The sequence below is a fragment of the Otolemur garnettii genome, unplaced genomic scaffold, assembly GCF_000181295.1.
Source record: "Otolemur garnettii isolate 467f Iridium unplaced genomic scaffold, OtoGar3 scaffold00010, whole genome shotgun sequence".
NCBI classification, from domain to species: Eukaryota; Metazoa; Chordata; class Mammalia; order Primates; family Galagidae; genus Otolemur; species Otolemur garnettii.
The window spans coordinates 463845-469604 of NW_003852405.1; positions in this window are offsets into that span (position 1 = coordinate 463845).

A 5760-nucleotide genomic window follows, 5' to 3' on the forward strand; every position below is an offset into this window, starting at 1 on the left:
CTCACTTTGTCACCCTGGGTAGAGTGCTGTGGCATCACAGCTCATAGCAACTTCTAACTCTTGGACTTAAGCAATTCTCTTGCCTCAGCCTCCCAAGTGGCTGAGATTACAGGCGCCCACCACAATGCCTGACTATTTTTTGTTGCAGTTGTCATTGTTGTTTAGCTGGCCCCAACTGGGTTCGAACCTGCCACCCTCAGTGTATGTGGCTGATGCTGTAACCACTGTGCTCTGGACGCAAAGCCTGATCTTTAAAAATTTTTAAGGCACGTGTAAGATCTTCTCATGGCACACCAGAGTGTCAGGGCATGCCAGTTGAAAATCACCATTTTTTTTCTCACATATTTATTAAATGGCAAAATAATTAAAAGACTGAAGATTGGGTGTCCATACACTTGTTCCTCCCACCCACAAGGTCACAGGCAGGGGAGCACATGGCATGAGAGCCCCCCACACACAGAGAGAGATGCATATGCCTAGGCAGTGCCTCGTTGTTAAATACCATTTCAAATTTCCATCTTGTGAATAAAGGAACAGTGGGATGTACCAGGCTGAACTGAGAAGGATGAACTTGAAGATGCAGAGAGCTGAGGAGACATTCCCATTAGTTGTCAGCACAGAGAGAACCATGGTCAGGTACAAGGAAACTATTGTGGCCCATGAAAGATGCTGCTAGAATCTATGGCTTTGCTTATTTTGAGCCTAAGACTTTGGACCCTCCAGGCAATTGAAACAATACCAAAAATACATTATTGGGATCTGATCAAACTAAAAAGTTTGTGCACAGCCAAGAGCACAGTAAGTAAAGCAAACAACCTTCAGAATGGAAGATGTTTGTACTTTATGCTTCTGACAAAGATCTGATAACTAGAATCTACAGAGAACTCAAACTAATCAATAAGAAATGAATAAATAACCCCATTTCTATGTGGGCAAGAGACTTGAACAGAAACTTCTCTGATGAAGACAAGCACATGGCCTACAAACACATAAAGAAAATGCTCATCATCCTTACTCATCAGAGAAATGCACATCAAAACCACTTTTGATGGTGGTTATCATCTAACTCCAGTAAGATTAGCCCACATTACAAAATCCCAAAACTACAGATGTTGTCGTAGATGCAGAGAGAAGGGAACACTTCTACAGTGCTGGTGGGAATGCAAGCTAAGGTGACCTTTTTGGAAAGAAGTTTGGAGAACACTCAAGGAACTAAAAGTACACATACCATTTGATCCTGCAATTCCTCTACTAGCTATATACCCAGATAATCAAAAATTACTTTACAACAAAGACATTTGCACCAGAATGTTTATTGCAGCCCAATTCAAAATAGCCAAGACATGGAAACAACCCAAGTACCCATCAACCCATGAATGGATTAACAAATTGTGGTATATGTACACCATGGAATACTATGCAGCCATAAAAAAGACAGAGACTTCACATCTTTTATGTTTACTTGGATGGAGCTGGAACATATTCTTCTTAGTAAAGTATCTCACAAATGGGAAAAAAAGTATCCAATGTACTCAATACTACTATGAAATCAATATATAACCACCTACATAATCATACAAATGGCAAAACATAACTATAGTCCATAAAGTAGAAGGGAAGAGGAGAGACAGTGATGGGGAGAGGGGACATGGGAGAAGGGAGGGTATTTGGGGGGACCTCACCTAATGTGCATGATGCAATGGTACATTTCTAAACTATTAAGAAATGGCTGTGTTACTTTGTTCGATGTAAACATTTCACATTGTATATCGAAGCAGTACCCTGAACCCCATAAATGCATCAATGTACAAAGTTATGATTTAATAAAAAATAATTATAAAAAATTTTTTTAAAAAAGCTTTCTACTCAAAAAAAAAAATCTATGGCTTTGCTTTTTTGAGCCTAAGACTTCATTGGAACTCTGCCCTCATCAGGTGGCTTTTGCATATTCATTAATTGCAAAGAGTCTCTCCTGTGGTATTCATGGTGTTTGTTGGGGCTGTGGTTGTTGGAATGGTGGTTGTTGGGGCCATGGTACTTTGTGGAAATTCTGACAAAGACAACAGCCAGCAGGAAGACACAAACCTCCATTCCTGGGAGCAGAGACATCTTCACTCTTGGTGTGGGGGTCTATGTCTGCTGCTCAGGAACAAGCATCTTTTATGAAATAACTGTTCTATAACACCTCAATTTCATGGGAACAAAATGTTTTCAAAACAAGCAGTCTAGAAAAACTAGTTTTACTTTTCTTATTTTTTAATGTATCCTGGAAATGCTTTTCTTATGATATTAGTATTGAATAGAAATATGTCTTAGAGTAAAACCGATATGAAGTTTTGTATGTCACATTAACTGACAATTTTCTTGTAAATAAATTATCTGGTTCTTGTGGAAAATTTTGAAATGTAAAAAAATAGGCCTGGTGGCCAGGCACAGAAGTTAATACCTGTAATCCTAGCACTCTGGAAGGCTTAGGTGGGTGGATTGCTTGAGCACAGGAGTTGAGACCAGCATGAGCAAGAGTAAGACTCCATCTCTACTAAAAATAGAAAAACCTAGACAGGGCTCGGCACAGTGGTTATGGTGCCAGCCACATACACCAAGGGTGGCAGGTTTGAACCTGGCCTGGGCCAACTAAACAACTGCAACAAAAAAGCAGCTGGGCATGTGGCAATCACCTGTAGTCCCAGCTACCCAGGAGGCAGAGGCAAGAGAATTGCTTAAGCCCAAGAGTTGGAGGTTGCTGTGAGCAGGGATGCCTTGGCACTCTAGCCAGGGCAACATAGTGAGACTCTGGCAAAAAAAAAAAAAAAAAGAAGAAGAAGAAGAAGAAGAAAGAAAAGAAAGTAAGAAAGAAAGATAAGAAAGAAAAAGAAAAGAAAAGAAAAACCTATATGGGCATAGTAGCCAGGGTCTGTAGTCCCAGCTACTCTGAAGGCTGAGGCAAGAGAATTGCTTCAGCCCAAGAGTCTGGGGTTGCTATGATGCCATGGCACTCTACTCAAGGCACAGAGTGAAACTCTGTGTCAGAAAAAAAAAATAGGACTAATATTCTTTCACTGTAATCTTGTACATGATGTAGAAGACTGTGGTTATCAGATTCAATAGGGTTCTTTACTTTTCATTATCATTGATGAATTTTTTAACACTTTAGTGATAGAAATTAACTTGTGGGGTGGTGCCTGCAGAACAAAGGAGTAGGGTGCTGGCCCCATGTGCCAGAGGTGGCAGGTTCAAACCCAGCCCTGGCCAAAAACTGCAAAAAAAAAGAAAAGAAAAGAAAAGAAAGAAAGAAAGAAAGAAATTAACTTGTGGACTCAGTGCCTGTAGTTCAACTGGCTAAAATGCCAGCCACATACACCAAAGCCGGCGAGTTCAAATCCAGCCCAGGCCTGCCAGACAACAATGACAATTACAATCAAAAAATAGCCTGGTGTTGTGGCTGGCACCTGTAGTGCTAGCTACTTGGAAGGGTGAAGCAAGAGAATCACTTAAGCTCAGGAGTTGGAGGTTGCTGTGAGCTGTGATGTCACAGCACTCTACCCAGCGCAACAGCTTGAGGCTGTCTCGAAAGAAAGAAAGAAAGAAAAGAAAAGAAAAGAAATTAACTTGTGGAGAACTGATGATGCAAACAATTCCTTTTTATAGAGATGGAGATGAATTTGCATGGTTGAGATGCAAGTGATTCCATATCCCTCTCTAGTGGTCTGTGGAAGATTCTAAATACTACATTTTGTTTTATTGTCTTCTACATACTGTCCAATTTAACATCTATTATTAAATCCACTCCAGTATTTCTCATTGCCTAAATAGAGTGTGTTCTTGGGATTCTCTTTGAGCCTGTTTTAATATCTTAATAATTCCATCATTAATGAGTTAATGTGTTCTTTAACTTTGCATGAGTCAGCTGGGCAAGGGGTCTTATGCTTGTAATCCTAGCACTCTGGGAGGCCCAGGCAGGTGGATTGCCTGAGCTCAGGAATTTGAGACCAGCCTGAGCCAGGGACCCTGTCTCTGAAAATAGCTGGCATTGTGATGGGCACCTGTAGTTGCAACTACTTGAGAGGCTGAGACAAGAGTATCACTTAAGCCCAAGAGTTTGAGGTTTCTGTGAGCTGTGCTGCCATGACACTCTAGGTGGGGTGGGGGGGGCAAGTGAGACTCTGTCTCAAAATATTAATAATAATTTTGCATAAGTCATAATTTTACCTCTTCCAATTATCTCTTAACAGTTCAAAATTCCATTGTATTTTTGCATCAAATGTTCTGCTAACATGTCTGATGCCAATCTGATTTTTTTTAATTTCAAAGTATTACAAAAGTACAAATATTATTGGTTAAATAAATCTCTTTACTAAGCTAGAGTTGGCTCAACACCCATAGCTCAGTGAGTAGGGCACTGGCCACATGCATGGAGGCTGGCAGGTTCGAGACCAGCCTGAGCCAGCTAAACAACGACAACCTGAACAACAACAACAAAATAGTGGGCGTTGGGTCAAGTGCCTGTAGTCCCAGCTACTTGGGAGGCTGAGGCAAGAGAATCGCTTAAGCCCAAGAGTTTGAGGTTGCTGTGAGCTGTGTCACCATAACACTCTACCGAGGGTGGCATAGTGAGACTCTGCCTCCAAAATACTAATACTAATACTAATAGTACTAATAAAAATGCTAGAGTCATGGTTAGAAGTGTGCATATCACTCACAATGTTTATTTTACCCACCCTTTCCTTTCCCTCCCCTACTCCTCTTGATTTCTGTTGAGTTTTACTTCCCTCAGTTCTGCTTACTCCAGATAAAACTGGACCTTCCGAACCACTCCTCCCACACTCTCCTTCTAGCTGCAGCTGAACTAGAATTTATACTGTGTAATCAGAGACTGAACTCTTTTCTCAGATACTGTCTTAACTGCAGGAATCAAGAGACTTTTCAAAAGCTTTTCTCTGGGGATCCAAATAAAGATACCTTACAAAATAAGTTTATATAAGTGACAAAACTTTTGGAGAATAAACTAATTAACTATATGAAAATAAGTGACAGTTTTGACTGAGACATGGAAATGAGATGGGGGAAAGGGATAATTATGGAAGCTAAAGCTTCAGAAAAGAGGGGGAAAACGAGAAACCTTGAGAATAGTAGTAACAATGCATCGCTGTCCACAGGCTGGCTTCTAAAATTTCTTCAGGTCACGAGTGCATGACAACTCCAAAAAAGCCTGCTGATGTCTTTTAAAACGCTAGCGAGGGAGGAACACTCACACTACCAGCGAGTACAAAGACAGAAAATTTATGATTGACCCCGGAAACATTTTATTTTGTGTAGGTGTTCGGAGATTTTTCTTTTGCGATTTGTTCCTTGATCCGGAAGAAAAGATAGCAAACGTCGCTTTCAATTGGATTGTTTCATAAGGGCGGGGCGTTAGTGAGCCATTCAGCTTAGCAACCGGACATTACGACCACGGAAGCAGGGGCCGAGCTACGCTTGCTTTAGTGGCTTTGGTGGGAGGAGTCAGCAGAGCTAGGCTGGCGTTCTTCGTCCCTAATCCAGCCCTGCTCCGGGCGGCACCATCGATGCCACGCCCCCCACGCCGCTCTGGAGCTATGTCGTAGCTATAGGGGGCGGAGACTTGGGCCGAGTCTCTCGGAGCCTAGGGAGGGGGAGCTGCGGTCAGAAGCCCGAGTCTTCCGGTTTTTCTGCGGCCGCGCCTCCTCCCTCCGAAGTCTGGGATACGCCCTCGCGAGAGCCGCAGTCGCCCTGATTTAAGCA